Below are 17,498 nucleotides of genomic sequence, written 5' to 3'. Positions count from 1 at the left end.
TTCCTTCCAATTCTGAATCAACCCCTTCCTCTGCTTCATAGTGTCTCCACAAAATGGCCACATAATAGAATATCAGTGTCCTCCAAAATGCCCGGCTTCCTTCCCAGGAGCGAGTTCTCCGTGTCTCTTACAGCTGTGGAAAATATCCCCTTTGCTCTGCTCTTGTCTCCCTCCTGAACCACAGCTCTTAGCATAATGGAAAAATCACCATAGCTAAATATCCCATGATGCATGGCATCTGTCTCCAACCACAAATCACATAGGGTAATTAACACATAATGAAATACTGTAGTCAGTCAGGGCCTAATGGGGGTCTTTCTACAATATTTACCTCCTACATTAATTTTTTAATTCGACAGCTACACTTCATCTTCCCATAGCCTAGTTCAATATGCTAAATTGAATTGATTATTTTTCATATATATAAAGTTTATATTTGGAATTACGGTAAGTTGCTATGGGTGAATAGGGCTTGAGACACAGAAATAAGAATAAATTCTTACTGTCCATCATATTAAGGATACATAGCCCAGTCCCTGCAGTTATTAGTTTGTCAGTAACAAGTTCTGAGTGGTTACTATGACAGCCCTGTCCTAGGTGCTCAGGAAAAAATCAGAGACCAACACACACAGAAGCTTTTCTTCTGGGAATAGATTTTCTGGCAGAAGACCAATATTTCTTAGTAATCCTGACAGGGGTGTAGATTCTTGAATGAGTAAGTGTAGTAACTGTTCAGACAGGCCCAGAGGCATCAAATGATAGGCTAGAGAGACATTTTTAGTGATAATGAGATCATCTAAGTCTAAGTAAAAGGTGGAGTCTGAGCAAAGCTGAGAAGGTGACCTGTAGGTGTTTCAGCCGACAGAGAAGTGAGGATGAGTGCTTCTGGGAGATGGAAGGAAGACCAAGGGCATGGGCGTGAGGGTTCTAGAGTTTATAGGAGGCCACGATCTTCAGGTCCCATAAGATATGCTGATTACTAGTGGTATTTCTTCTCAGAACAATGGAGGGAATGTGGAGGGCATTAAAGATTGAGTAGAGGACTGGCCTGAGCTATCCTTTTATACAATGAGAATCCTTTCATTCCATGATAAGAGAGATTGAATATTAGGTCCCTCTCCTCTCACCCTCCAAGTGATAGTATTTGAAGGTGCAGCTTTTAGCAGTTGATTATATTTAGATACTATGAGATTAGTGTTCTTGGGCATGGCCAGACCAGAGCTCAGGTTCTGTGTCTGGCCACTCAGACACAGTAAGAAGACTGTTGCCTGATGAGGAGGAAGTGACTCCTCATCAGGAACTGGATCGGCTGGCATTCTGATCATGGACTTTCCCCCCTCGGCTGGCATTCTGATCATGGACTTTCCCCCCTCGGCTGGTATTCTGATCATGGACTTTCCCCCCTCAGCTGCCATTCTGATCATGGACTTTCCCCCCTCGGCTGTCATTCTGATCATGGACTTTCTCTCCTCCAGAGCCATGAGAAATACATTTTTGTGTTTTTTAATAAGTTTTTTTATTGTGAAAATACTGTACAGAGGGGTTACAATTACATGAGCAAGGTAATAAGTACATTTCTTATCAAGCATTGTATCCTCCTCCTTTGTATTTCCCCTACCATCCCTGCCCTCCCATCTCCACTACTACACTCCCCTCACCTTTTCCGCCAAAGTTGTAAACTTGGTTTTTCTACATAGCGTCTTGTACATCTCAGTGTTGCAATGGGCCCACCTGTATCCCTATTTAAACAATTTGTTTTTCCCCTTCCCCTCCCCAAATTATACCAACATCAAATACAGTGAAAACAGGAGTTATACCATGGGAGTAAATTTCTGTTTTTAAGGCCAATGCATCTCTGGAATTTTGCTTATAGTAGCTCCAGCTGAATAAGACATAGGCCTCACACTAATGGACTGACATTTAAGCCTCAATAATCTTGTGACACACCAGATAAACAAGCAAAGGGTCCAACAAATGGATCACCAGAGAGGAACATCTCAAGAAGTGATGGAAATAAATTTCAGACTGCAGTAAAAACTCATTTTTCTACACCATGCTGGTTCTCACCCACTCAACTTTGCTGTGTGTGTTCCCAGACAGCTACACCCTACCTTCTAGCTGCCTCTGCAGTTTTCTTCTCTTTTAAAGTTAATCTTAAAGGGATTTCCTTTGAAAGGGCCAATCCTGAACACCCTGGTTATTTTATCACAAACACTAAAGATGTCACAGCTCTTCCTCCCCATAGTTCTTAGCATAATCTCTATTAATGCATTGCTCTAATAGTCAGATAATATTAGCTAATGCCTTGTATTTGGGGGTGCTTATCTATCTATATTCTATAAATCTATGTAGAACTATAGAGAATAATGATGATATAAAACATTGTTATGAGATGTCATCTTCTCGTTCTATGGCTCTGTTCATATGAGCATGAAAGCATTACATAAATAACCCTAGATAATAAATTATCATAAAATGTTTTTACCTCTGACTTTGGTCCTTTGCGTCTGCCATTGCCCAAAGGATTCAAGCAGATTTGAATGATGTGTGATAGGAAGCGCTCAGTCGTCCTCCCTAAAGTGAGGTTGAAGAGAAAGATACACAAGAAATGTCAAGTGGCCCAGTTGAAATGGAGAACTCAGACTTTTATTTGATTATTATGATAATACTGACAGTTATAATCCTCTTCACCTCAGAACTGATGCTGGATAACCAATAAAAATCAAATAAGGTGGAGCAGTTTTTGACATTGCTGCCCTGCTTAATGGAAATAGCACGTACCAACACCCAGATACACAATTACGTGGGCCTGGCAAAGGAATGCAGATCAAACAGTGTTTGCAGGGCAGTGTTGGGCCTTAATGAGCCCCAGTAGCTTGGAGAAGCAGCACGTCTGGAATATCTACTATCATGTTTAGAGTGAGAAACTTCACATGAAGACACCAACTATTAATGAGACGAATACTTAACCTTCTCCTCCAGACAGCAGATCTTGGTTGCTCCAGAGAGGAACACTATTCCATTTTAACTGTTAATTGTCAGTCTCGCTAGGGGTCAAGAGTGGGAAAGAACACTCTGGAACAGAAAGAGTCTAAGCACAGAGAATGATGTGGACATCTACTATGGTTCATAAGGGGAGACCAAAAGGAGGCTCACAAGGAGGCTCAGCTTTTTTTCCCATTGCTTGATAACTCCCAATTCTAATCCAAATCCCTGGCTTCCAGAATGCTGTGTGCTTGATCCTGACCACAGCTGAAGAATATCCCGCCACACATCGTCTATGGGCTTCTGCAAAACAACCCCCGGGAGTGGTTCTGACTCACATCATCTGTGTACTATGGGAGGCTGGTTGCTGCTCTCAGCCCTCCAGGACAAAGCAGTCACGGCCCTTGTCAATGTTGCCCATGCCTCCGTGGATTTTCTCATGACAACAACTTGATGTCCCAACAAGGACAAGGAGCTGAAGACACATCTAATTAGGAACTCAAAATTAGAAAGTAAAGTTTCCAATCCCTTTCAATGGCAGAGGCATGCATCAGCTAGCTCTTAAGTCTTCTTCTCAAGGTCATATTTTAAAACATTAAAATCTTCAAGGATATTATTTGTATAATGGGAGGGGAGGACCATGAATGTTTGAAGAATATTTTAATTTCTGCAAGAAACTACTCTGACCCAGTGGAGTCCTCCAGTTTGTCTGTAGGAAGCGGTTAAAAAGTTTTAACAGTAGACAGAAGACAGCAGTCTATCACTAAGTGGAACATGAGAATACGTCACATAGAGAAGAATGTTTTTGAGCTTTTACTGCCATAGGGGATGGAGAAGGAAAGTAGAATATGGTATCAGAGCATACTTAGGGGTCACTGCTGGGAACTGGGAAGGAGAGAGATCTGGGAAAGCCAAGAGCCCATGTAAACTCCTTTGTTTATTCACATCTGCACCCTGCACCCCCACCACTGCCCGAATCTTTCAGGGAAGGAAGATACAGAGCCAGGAAGACGATGGAGAAAACAAGATGGTTCCAAAAAAAGGCTAAAGATACAAGAAATTTCTATGAAACAGTAAATGGAATATCATCATTCAGACTACATATTTACATAGGTTACAGTGTGAAGATATTGTGCCTTAATTCTCACTATCTTGAGCAGCAAAACACACCATCATAAAAATACTTCATGAATTATATAACACACTTCTTTTTAAATGTGCTTTTATGAAAGCAAACTTTCATTTCTAAAAGGATGTAATTTTCCTAAAGATATAGCAATGTAGATATGAAAATAAGTTAGATAGATGGTAGATAGATGATAAATAAATGATAAATAGGTAGATGATAGATTGATAAATAGATCGATAGATAGACATAGAAAGATAATAGATAAAACTATATACTTACCCATATATATATATACAAACACACACACACACACACACACACACACACACACAATTCATTGTCACCTTCTCAGAGTAACGACTATCAGAATTTTAATTTTCCAGTCAACACTCGTGTAGTTCAAAACAGTCAATACTAGCAATACTGCATGGCTTTTTCCAATACTACCTTCAAACTCCTCAACAGAACTACCACTGTATATGGCAAGTGACACTTTTCTCAAAACTGAAAGGAATCCAATTTTAAAATCCTTTCTCCTGTCCTTACATTCAGTTTACTTCAAGAACACTATGAGATAGGCATTGAGTATTTATTAAAGCAGAAAAAATTAGATAGAATTCCTATTTCCAAGGGATTTATGGTCCAGTGGCAGAAGGTGAGATGTGGAACAGTGAGATCTCAGAATTTAGTGTGTCTTGAGGTCACATGCAGGGATAGTGAGGGACACAACGGATGAAGCTTACCACAAACAGCCCCAGAAAACGCTTTCTTGAGGAGTCAGTATGCAGCAGACTTAATATCAATAACACTAATAATACATGTTTTATTTTCTTTAGGTAGCTGCCATTCAGCTAAGCAGTTCATGAACACAAAGCAACTTGATCGATGTCACCCCTTTCAACATTCTCACCCACCACTCCCACCCCAACCTACCCCTCACTTTTTAGAGTCCCATAATTTTTAGGTTATAGATTGCTTGCTTATGCCATTTAACAAAGCCCTTGAGGGATACAATGCATCCTGTTTAGTGTCATTGCTTCAACATCTTTGCCCGCTCTTCCATCCACCCCTCCTCTTACTTTTCTCAGTCTTGGACACAGGCAAGGCATCCTTGCCTGCATTCTACTCATTTCCCCTGAGCATTCTTCTGCCTCTCTTCTCTTGACACTCTTCCCTTGAAATACACATTTACTGGAACTCATTTTGTTGGGCTTTGATATATATATATATATATATGTATATATGTATATATATGTATATATACATATACATATACGTACACACATACACATACATATACAGAATGGAATTCTACTTATCTATCAGAAAGAATGACATTGAACCATTTGTAAGGAAATGTAAAGACTTGGAGAGGATTGTGTTAAATGAAGTAAACCAGTCCCAGAGAACCACAGGTTACCCAATTTCTCCCCTTAGCCAGAACTAGAATGTGCTTATAAATCTATAAGTATTCACGCTGGGTGGCATCCAAATGGTTATAAATGAATTAAGTGAAGTATACTAGACTCTATGGAGAAAGCAAATATTATAATTCTTTAAAAAGACAAAGTCAAAGTCTAACAAAGTGAGTAATAAAAAATAGTTTGGCTTATTGCTTTCAAGTTTGAGTGTTGTGCATCTATGTGTGCGTGGAAAATTATTGCTATTTTTTGAAATTTATTGCCCCAAAGGCTTAGTGGTGGAAGATGTGCCTCCGACTGTAGAAGGTAACATAAAAGAATACAATGTTCATTCCTTAAAATGCCAGTGTGGGCACAGCACCCAGACATGACCAGTGGTGGCTTCCTGTTCAACTCTGATTGTCAAAAAGCTGACACTATGACAAAGGTTGGAACTTTACAGCCAGCACAGTAAGAGGCCATGGTGGTATTTTAAGAAATACCGGCCAACAGTGGCTATTGTTGGAGAAGTACTGATGATGGAGTCACATCCACTTCACAAGTCAACAATTTCTGAGGTCTTTTCCCTTTGACGGTCATTTGTGACAACCAAATTCGTGCAGAACTGGATGACTGGAATAGCAAGGTCTCAGCCTCCTTGTAATTCTGTTACGTACCACAAATCCTTCCACTGAATTTCTTTTCTGCCTTTGCCAGCCAGAGTTGCTTTCTGTTGCTTGCAACCATACACACAGTGATGTCAACTATTCCTTGCATGTAATCAGAATACGGATACCCCTGAAAAAGAATTTTGCAATAGGCTTTGCATTAAATCCTGACTTAAATCTCCAAGGATGTACAGTAAGGAGGAGGACTATAGTGAGGGAAACAGAGTCACAGGATAAAAAGCTGGGATCTGGAAAGCGCACAGAATGAGGATCGATAATGTAATTCCACATGGGGGTTTAAGCACTGCTAGTTGAGAATTATTAAGCCATTAAGTAGCACCAATAGTCTACCCCATTTCCAAATTAAACACCATATAAAAATAAACCCTTGTCATTCTCCACTTGATAAAAAGTGGGTGGGGGGGGGTAGATTAGTAAACTGCTATAAAAGCTTGAATACTTGTTAATTGCAGTTTCACTGAAGGTAGAAAATGGGCCTTACTATTGTACCTTTAATGTTTTAAATATATTTGTAGAGAAAATGAATTAAAAACCAATTTGCTAAGGAGTTTCAATCTTTTTCTCAAGCAGCTTTTCTTTGAAAGTGGCTAATGAGCAGCATTATTGGATAAAATGGAACAATATAATTTTTTTCCAGCTGATACAGGTGCTAATTGGTAATAAAATAAAGAAAAACCTCTAGTGAGTTTGACTAGTATGAGAAGGGACCTGAATAATACATCAGCTGAATAATCAGAAACATCAGACGTAGATTGTACTATGCTCAATGAAAACTTCATAAAGGAAAATTAAACCTCTTTTGATTTGTTGGCAAGGGACCTAGAAACCATTAAAGGGAAATTAATGTCTTCAAAAATCTAAGTGTCTACCTTATTCACTGTGTATTTTGCTTCCCTACTCACTTGTTTGAACTCCGTGGAAGATGAAGACCCTTACTTCAGAGAAAATTGACTTGGCAAGGAAAGAGTTTGTACCCTGGAGAAACAATTAGAGAATGGAAATTAGGTTATCCTGTCATTAATAACAGCAGTATGGGCCAAACCGTGTTAATAGAACAATGGAATGAGCAGGATCTTACCTAGATTCGATTCACTGTATTTAGAGTTTGAAGTCAGGTTAAAAAATGTATTGGGGCAGAGAGATGAAGCAAAAGAAGTAAATGAACATGAATGTCAAATTTAGTTTGTTAAAAATGGAAAAATGGAACTTTATCACCTGGTGCTGATCGCTCACACCTGTCAGCCTAGCTAGAGAGGGAGCTGAGATTTGAGGATCACACTTAGAAGCCAGTCCAAGGCAAACAAATCTGCCAGACTCTTGGTCCCAGCTAACCTGCTAAAAGCTACAAGTGGAAGTGTGGCTTGACTGGTAGAGTGCTAGCCAAAAAGTGCTAGAAAAAGTGCTAGAAAAAGCCAAGTGAGAGCTCAGTGCCTTGAGTTGAAGCCCTAGTATTGGAATAAACAAACAACAACAACAAAAAAAACAAGAACTAAATTCTCAAGTTCTGTCTCGAACTTGCTTTTCTCCTTGTTTTCTTTAATTGTATGGTGCGATAGTACCTTCTAATTTCGCTTCCCAAATGAAGATCTGGGAATTACACTTAACATTTCTTCAATACTTCATGACAAAGAAATGTGTGTGCATGCATGCACATGTGTATACATGTGTATGTGTTACAGAGTAGGTGGTTATGTGGGTCTTAAAATTCAACTTAACTTAAGGAAATCAGGCTAAGAGCCTACTTTCAGAGAATTCTCCATTGCAACTATGTTTTCTAGATTTTCATTGGAATGCAAATCTTCTCCAGACCTTTACTACTTCAGTTAACCTCTGTTTCTTTGATTGTGTGAACCACCCCTTCTGAATTGCAAATGTGCAATAAGACAGTATCCCTACGTTCCTGCATCTATAGGAAGTCTAGTTTGGCTTGGATTGGCATCAGTTAGCATACACAGGAGATCTAAGGGGGTCAACCTTCTCCTTGACATCCTCTCCTTCCCAGAGTCTCTCAATACCTCATGCCAAAAGCAAGGAACTAGTGCTGAAGTGGAGCATATAAACTCAGGGATGAGACAAAGGATCTTTGTGTTATCCAAACCAAGTTACCTATTTAGAAGCTTAGTAGAAGATCATCTGAAAAAAAGGAGAAATAGGAGCACACTTTAATTCCTATGTAGGTGGCAATGTAAGCTCTCTCTGCTGAGAAACTGCCTGGAAACATAGAGTTCATCTGCCATTGTGCTAGCATAAGTATTGCTTTTGATAGTGGAGAAAATTTATCAGCTGAAACTATCACGCCAATTGGGTGACAAAAAACAAATACCTGTTTTGAGTGGTGTAGGTGCTCAGCTAACCTTAAGCTCATGATCCTTGCAGTAATGTCTGGCCCTCCTACCAGCTTCCAGCCCTATAAGGGTATTGCCAGTCAAGTCGATTGACAAACTGAACCCTGAACCCCTGAACCAGCCTTAGGTTCTCTTTACACTCTTTACTCTCTTTACACTCAAGGTGGCCACTCAGTCCCCAGAGCAAGGGCAAGGCTGGCTGTTCAGTCTAGTCTTTTCATAAATGGTCTATTTCAGACAAATACAAGAGTGAAAATTAAATAATTCAACTTCACCATTATAGCCACTATTAAGTTCCTGGTCCAAACACTAGGGTGAGTATAATGGCTGTGTCCTTCTCCCCATTGCATTCACTGTCCTCTCTGCTCAGAAACATTCAGGAACAATTTGGTCTTCCAGTAGGACCAAGGCATCAGCGATGTGCATGTAGTCCTTTGCTATATTCCTGGGAATATATTATCCTGGGAAGAAAAACTGCCCTGATATTCCAAAAGGAAGGAAAGAAGACTTGCAGGGATTAAACAAGGGGTTAGAAGTCAGAGGGATGCAGAGACGCTGAGTCCTGACTGAGCACCCAGGACTCTGATTTCCAAAGCCAAAGTGTTCCTAGCACATGCAGTAGGTCAAGACTCCCCTCCCCCGCCCGACGTAATTTCCTCCTGTAACATACGCAAGGGAATTTTTTTGTCCTCTATGTCTTCCCATCGCCTGCCCTAAGATCCCTGAGCTCATCAGCATGCTGCACCTTGAACTGCAGGTGACTCGTGAGGAATCTGTGTGCTGAGTGATTGTCAGCAATTTAGGTTAACTTGCTTTTTTTTTTCTAGTAAAATCCTTTCTAGCCAAATTCTTTCCTCTTGCAAGAAAAAGAATTCAATAAAAGCTACAAGGCGGGGGAGCAAGATTAGAAAAGGTGGAGAAAGGAAACTAGATAACTAAAGAGGAACAGGCCCAATAAGCCCATATTTCTTTCTCATCAGAGAGTTTGTGAAAGGGCCAGATTGGCAGGAATGAAAAGGAAAATCCTTTTTTATTATGCTCGCCTGTATAGTATTATCTTTTCAGAGGTGTTTATGAAAACATTCACACACGGTAAAACTTGCCTCTATAGACCTACTTTTTATTGAATTTCTTCAGCTCTCCATCAAATTTTAAAATCCCTGCCTATTACTCCATCTCTACATAAATCATACCTTCAAACAGGGCGTCAGAGTCTGGCTCAGATGCACTTCTCCACCTGAGAGAGAACCCAGTCCCTCCTGAAGCGGCAGTTCAGCCAAGTTGCCAAATCACCTGGGAATGCAAGACAATTGCCGCTCTTCACTCTTTGAGGGAAAAAGTGAACCAGGATCTAGAAGACAAAAAAATAAAAAACTTTAAACAGGCCATATACCCTGAATTATTCAGGCACCGTTAGTCTATCCTCTGACTTAAACTCCATGTCAGTACGGAACTGTCACACAGTGCTCAGAGTCTCCATGCCGTTCTGTCTCTCATTTCCAAAGACAATCAAACTGGCTTTCAAATTTGACTTTGAGAGTCCACCTCACGATGCTCTTCCACAGTTTCAACAGTTTAGAAAATGCTAAATGTGTCTCCTTGTTTCCTTCATCCCTCTTCCCTCCCTCCCTCTCTCCCTCCTCCTTCTATCCCTCCCTCCCTCCCTTCCTTCCTTCGTTTCTTCCTTCCTTTTCTTTCCTTCCTTCTTTCCTTCCTTCCTTCTCTCCTTCCTTCTCTCCTTCCTTCCTCCACTTTTTCCTATTACCCCCCCCTTTTGTTATTTGTATCTGCTAATCATTCAGTCCATCAAGGAGAACCTCAACAGCAACAACAAATTGTGGCATGGTCCAGAAGCAAGTGGAATATGGGTGTGGGAGACAGCAGTGAATGGAATCAGACAGTTGTGAGAGTTTTCTTTGGTCACGAAGCAGGCTTGAAGTGCAGCATATAAATTCAGCATGTAACTCTTACACAGAAGATGACAGGCCAGAAAATGATGCAAACAACTCTCACAGGGGTCTTGCTGGGCCAAAAGCGTAATGACTGAGGTCACATATTTGGCATTTGGACTTGTTCCATGGATCAAATGTGAACCTGCAGGTGAGAATGCGACGTTTGTTACAGTCACATGTTAAGTGTCATCTAGACAAGGTCATTGACCCCAGTCTCTGGTGACACAGACCACAGACCGAGGCCACTAAGGAGAAGAGCTTGACCTATGGCTACAGGTGAGCAAATAACCTGGGGATACCAATGGATATTTACCCACTGTTGTCCTACATTGGAAAGATTGAAATGTCCATGGATGTCTCACACCTTCTCCCCACCCAGCCTTCTATTGTCAGCCGCTGGTCCTGGCTGCCAGGACATGCTACTCAATGGTGAATCCCTTTTAGAACCATCGTCACTCATACCACAAGGGCCTAAATCCCTGACAGTTCGTTTCCAAGGGATCGAGACTCTTGGACTCTTGTCTGGTCTTCAGTGCCCTCTGCTGCTTTCACGGCTCCATCTTGGGTTTCCCCTTCCCTGTTGTCCTCTCTGAGGACACGTCTTGCCATCTCTGCCATGGTAGTACCCTCAGCTGGGGCTCTGGAATGGAGGTCACCTCGTGGATTCCACCCTTTCTCCTGACCTGAACATGAGCTCTCTGCTCCTTTCTCTCCATCTGTGTATCGAGGAATCCTTCCCAGGAATCTGCACAGGTTCTCTTTCCAATGAAGACAGACTAGATAGACACTGGTTCTCAAAGGGTTTGCCACACTCCCAATATGCAGAAATTCTTTAGCACTAACTTATAGAAAAGAGATATATCAAAACACGGCAGGGCTCTAAGAGGAAATTCTCTCAAAAAAAAAAGTGTTTGGGCCCAGGAAACAAAGTGCAGAGGAAGATGCCTTGCCAAATGGATCTGGGCTTTGTTCAGATCAGCACGAAGTGGATCTCAAGGTTGTGAGTAATGGGGTTGATCCAGAAAGTTTGCCTGTCATGAGGTAAGGATTCTCTTAGCGACTTCCAGGGAAACTGGGAGAACTGCTCACTATGTCTTAACTCGCTTCATGCTGCAGAAGGGGCCGTGAAGCAGAAACATGCATGACTTCATGACAGTTTGGAAGGGTGGGAAGTGGGGGATGGAGTTATCACTGAAAGCTGCAGGGTCTGGATCAGGCCGTTTGTCTCCTTGGTTTCAAAGAATAAATCTTGGACACAAAAGGAAAAGGCCCAAGATTTATTAAATTAAAAATGATATGCAGAGCTGCCTGTAGATGGAGGGACCCTAGGGGAGCAATGCCAGAGGGTGCATTGTTCGGGGTTAATAAAGTTTCTCCTAGAGAAGGCTGTGTGGATCTCTTGATTACTGGACAGCCTGCAGACCATATCAATCCTGAGACCCAATCAGAAGCTCCACAGAGCCTGCAAAAGCTCTCCAAACATCTGTAAGCCCCGCTGGTTGGCTGCCCATTCAGGCCCACACCTCTGGGGTCCTATCAACTGTGTGTTCATGTGAAAATCTTCCCGGGGCAAGGGGCCATGAGGTGATGTCCAGGGTCATTCATTCGCTGCTACTTAAGGCCAAGGTGATGTGATACGCAGGGTTCTCCAGCACAGGCCTGAATGCAGGATGGCTCCAGGCCATGGTGGAAGATGAAAGACCACAATGGGAGGGTCCTCCCCCCAGATTAACTAGCCAGACTACTCTTCTACTGTCACCACCATCTATCTAATGAAGCCTTTCATACTGTGTGAATAAACAATGAAGGAAAAGAGGAGGAGGCGGGTAAACCTGAGTCCCCACATGGCAGAACTGTAGAATGAAGAGAAGCTGCTCCACTTCACCATCTCCTGGATAACAGCATTAATCCAGTCGTGTGGATACAGCCTTCATCATCCAAACGCCTCCCACCAGAAACTCCATCTCTTAGCTCTGTGGCATTATGAATTCAGTTTCCAACACATGAATTTAGAAGACAACACTCACATATGAATCTGTAGTCCCTAAGGAAATTAGAGAGAAACACAGGAACCCATGGTTGGGTACCATTATTCCCTGGGAAAGCTTGCACACAGTCCTATGGATTACTCACCAAAACCCTGCACCTGAAATTCCTACAAGCCATTTCTAACAGACCTCACTAACTAAAGAGGGACAAAGCATGTAAGCCATTTGCTTGAGAAGCTTCTGACCCACACAATAAGGCTGAGATTTGAATTAACGCTGTGTCTTACACAAAGCCCTGTACCACTTATGTATTCTATCATCTGTTGCTATCTTTACTTAGAACTTAGTATGTTTAAGGAACTTTTACATATAACAGTCTTGTACTTTAATATTCATTCTCAAAATTAAAAACATGTGAAAATTACACATATTCATTGTATAGGGAAGAGAAATACAATTCAGAGTGCAGCAAGGTCACAGCATGAGTGGATGGAGGCCTTAAACTTTGAGTTTATGTCATGGGTTTCAGAGAGCGTTAAATGAAGTAATGCCTGCAAAATGCATTTCATGAGCATAGAAACCCAGAAGACCCACTATTATTCCTATAAGTACAGCCAGTTAAACTACTTTCCCATTAATCATTGTTTTAAAATGATTTCCTCATTCATCCTGCCTGGTTTTTCTCTCTTTTTATTCTCTCCAGGCCCAGTTTCAAGGCACCTCCGTCTGTAATACTTATTCTTTATTCAGTAAAAATAAAATAAGACATCTCCTGATGGAGTACACAAACCTAAATTGGCAAAAAAAAAAAAAAAACATGGGGTCTGGGGCCAAACATTTCTGGGCAAAATTCCTGATTCCACTCATCAGGTTTTTCTACCTAAGAAATAATCAGAGAAATAAAAGGCTTCATTTGGGAATATCAGAGTATTACAAAGATCCTTCATGTGAGTCAATTACATATGTATTCAAAGAAATTGAGGCAATGGAAATATAAAGAAGAGAAATGAAGAGGAATGCATATGATCTTTTTGGAACAGTTTCTCGTTGCCACTCTTTATAAAGGAAGGTTGTATCTGCCCAGGATTAAATAGATAGGTGTTGGCCACATGGCTCTGAAGAAGTTTGTTTGTTTTTGTATAAATATGGTGTCCTTGACAACACCAAATCCAGTTTGATCCAGACAACTTCCCTGACTGGTCTGGTCTTAAAAATGGTCTTGTAATACATTGGAAATGATCTGTACAAATTGGTGGGTGGAAGTAGGAGAAAAATGAGGGAAGGGATAACAAGTTTGACAGGAAGTGTACTTTACCTTACTTATGTAACTGTAACCATTCTATATATCACCTTGACAATAAAAATGGAAACAATGGGGAAAAACAGTCTTGAACATCTCTGGGTTCTTGCTAATAAAAAGATGTCATGTCCATCCTACAATGCTGTTGAGAGTTTTAAATCCCAAATTTGGTGCATAGTAAACAACAAACAGCAACTAATTTTTTCCTGGGCTTCATTTTTATTAGGATGCTATGGGCCAAGACATCAGGCATTGTTACAGTCGTTAGAACCATCAGTAATCGTTTTTATGATTCTAGCTGTCCTAACCCATGGTGGGAGAAGGCTCTTCCTGTCTGTGAAAGTGTGCTGAGCTGTATGTCTGGAGTGAGCTGGAAATGATATGTCCACCACATGCCCTTCCCTGCATGGTCCTGATTTGGAGGGTCCATCCAGCTGGATCTTCTGACCAAGAGCACTTGAGCAACTCTAGCAGGCAGGATATCCTCTCCAGAGTTGGGGTGACAGGAAACATGAAGGAAAACAAGGCTTTTTGTTGTGATAAGCCCCACGGAAATTTTATTGAACTGCAGCCTCCCTTATATAATCTGATTCAGGCAACATCTACCTTGACTTTCCAATCCATTTAATTTTTTACCGAAGGAAGCTGGTTTTAACTGTTCCTCTCTGTTCCCTGAGAGGCCCCAAGAGGCTCAGCAGCAATCTGATCATGTAAGTGAATGATTTATCACTCCCCGCTGGCCCCAAGCAAGGATTTGCCCCATACCATTCATCTCTTAAAATATAATTGGACTTAAAATTAAAACTGCATTGCCTTCCAATTCATTGAGAGGAAACTGGTAGTTTTGACTTAAACAGCAGTTTCAAGCAAGGTATCTATTAAGAGTCTGTGAAAAATGGTTACATCCTGTTTTACTGAAATCCACTATGGGAAAAGAATTTTTTTAAAGGATATTCTACTGAGCCTGATGTCTGAGGACAAATGTTGTCTGGGTTGAGAATATAGCTCTGACATCCTAAGCTCACTGACTCTCCCCATTGAAGATGAAGTTGCTTTGTAGGAGTAGACCATGCTTGCTGTTTCATCTTTGGATTTTGCATGAAAAATTCTTTTGATGCTATTAAGAACTCAAGTAAATCTATGAAGACAGGTGGAGCAGCAGGAAGAATGCAACAGATCTAGGTCCGAGAACTGGCCTGCAAGCTAACAGGAGACAGATCAAGATCCTTTCTTGTCTTAGCGCCGCTTCAGGCCTCTCTTGTCTGTATCAAGTAGAATCCACTGGGAGGGAGCAGTCATCTTTGTCTTTTTCAGTTCCTAGCCTTATTACTACTTAAAATGTGGGCTCAAACATGCATTACTAGTATCTCCAGAAGACTACTGTGTGTGTGTGAGAGGAGGGGGGAGCGAGCAAGCAAGCGAGAGAGAGAGAGAAAGAGAGAGAGAGAGAGAGAGAGAGAGAGAGAGAGAGAGAGAGAGAGAGAGAGAGAGAGAGAGAGGGAGGGAGGGAGAGAGGGAGAGAGGGAGAGAGAGGGAGAGAGGGAGAGAGGGAGAGAGGGAGAGAGGGAGAGAGAGAGAGAGAGAGGGAGAGAGAGAGAGATCATACCATTTGCAGGAAAATGACATGATCCAATGGACTGACCATGGCAGATGCAGGAGTGAGGTTCTGTGGTGTCACCCTTTGAACAATTAACTGATAGTTTAGCAAAATTGAATATCAGGAAGTTGAAACATGTCTTAGCTGAGAGGGATGGAGGCTAAAAGAACTGTCGCATGCTTGAGCTGAAAGAGGAATGGCAGGTGAATAAAGGCAGAAGACTCAATGTGCATACTTGAAAATGGAAACAAGGCTGTTGAGGGGATGAGTGGGAAAGAGATCGATGGGGGATGGTGGAGGGCTGCCTCTGATTGAGTGCACCGGGCACATAAGCGGTCATGTTGAATTGAAACCCCCTTGTACAACTATTTGAAGATAATAAAAAGTATTGCAGCATTGCTAAAAATGATTAATTGCCTACTGAATTTCCGGCACAGCGGCACAGCACTACTTTGTCTCTTAGGCTCCCTGTGTGTATTTCTCCGCATAGGTCAAAACTGCCTCAAAGACAACTTGTCTAAAACTGTAATCATGATCATTATTCCAAACAAGCTCATGTGATCTTTTTTCCCTAATGCTCAGACTTGACAACTAAGATTTATTAATACCCATTTTTCCCCCTATGGGCCAGAGTTCCTAGCTGTGAATAACAGAATTCACTCCAGTGATGTAAAGTGGGAAAGATGTATTAAGAGGACATCATGTAACAAAGTAGATCGAACTTTGGGAAAGGGTTGGGCCCAGGGAGGGGAAGTATTTTTTATCACCAAGATCGCTTAAAATTACTGACATATGCTAATAATAAAAAATCAACTCTCTTCTGACTAATTTCATTATTAATTTATATTCTTTGTAAAGGATGTCCCTCTTTATTTCCTGAAACAAGAGCCAATATTTCTTGCCCTGCCACTCATAATAAGTGGTTATCAAGGGATAGTTGATAGTTTATAAAGTATGTGGGTGGATCGTGGGTCTATCTATCTAAGCTGAACTTCTAGACAAAATGACTACAAAGGTTTGTTTCTGTAAACACTCTCATACATCCAAAATGGCAGCATAGAGAGTTCTTTTATTATAGTAGTGAATGGAGCTGTGCCACCACCATCCTGAGCCCCAGAGCACCACTGCTTCATATTAGACCTTCTCTCATGTCAAATAAATCAGTTTCCTACGTTCTGCCTATGTCCACAAGAGCTTATTTTTGAATGAAGGACTTACTGGCAAGATTGGATTGGAGCAAATTGCATCTTGTGCTTCCAATCTCAGAGCACATGAATCTTCAAATTACAACATGCACACTTGTGCTTGCACACAGAGGGAGTCCTTTCTGTGCATAGAGTCATGTTCATGGACTTGTATATCAGAACTATGCTATGTCTTCCTGCTGCACAGTTTCCTGATCACACCTGTCCTCCACACACTACTGCTCAACAGCAGCACCCATGTGTTTATTACCCCAGAACATGATTCCTCTCGCTAAGATTGATTGTGAGCTAAGAAGATTTGTGAGTATTGTTTTAGAGAAGGGTAATATCTAAGTATGGAAAATTTGTGATAGTCTATTCAGATCCAACGGTGATTTTTTTTTTTAAAGAATGACCACTTACTTTAGTAAGCAATTGAACTGATCAACCAACTGGTAATCAAGAAACCAAATAGCAAACCTATTTGATTAGAAATCAAATCACAGGGCTGGGAAGGTGGCTCAGTGGTAGAGTGCTTGCCTTGCATGCATGAGGCCCTGAGTTCAATTCCTCAGCACCACATAAGCAGAAAAAGCCAGGAGTGGCGCTGTGGCTCAAGTGGTAGAGCGCTAGCCTTGAGCTGAAGAGCTGAGGGACAGCGCCCAGGCTCAGAGTTCAGGCCCACCAAAAAAAAAAAAGAAAAAGAAAAGAAAGAAAGAAATCAAATCACAAAGGAAAGATTGGTGTTTCTAAAAAGAAAAACATGTTGCTATTGGTTGATTGTATTGTTAGTCTGAACTTTAAAATATCTAAACATGTTTGCATGTGAAATCACCATGTTTCAAATGGTGATGTAATATTATCAAGTCACTGGAGACCACCTGTAGCATCGCTAACTGACTGATAACTCTGGAAGCTGGGGCATACGG

This window comes from Dipodomys merriami, unplaced genomic scaffold (assembly GCF_024711535.1).
Source record: "Dipodomys merriami isolate MVZ:Mamm:240054 unplaced genomic scaffold, mDipMer1.0.p SCAF_4, whole genome shotgun sequence".
Lineage (NCBI taxonomy): Eukaryota > Metazoa > Chordata > Mammalia > Rodentia > Heteromyidae > Dipodomys > Dipodomys merriami.
Note: the sequence above shows the minus strand (reverse complement) of the source record.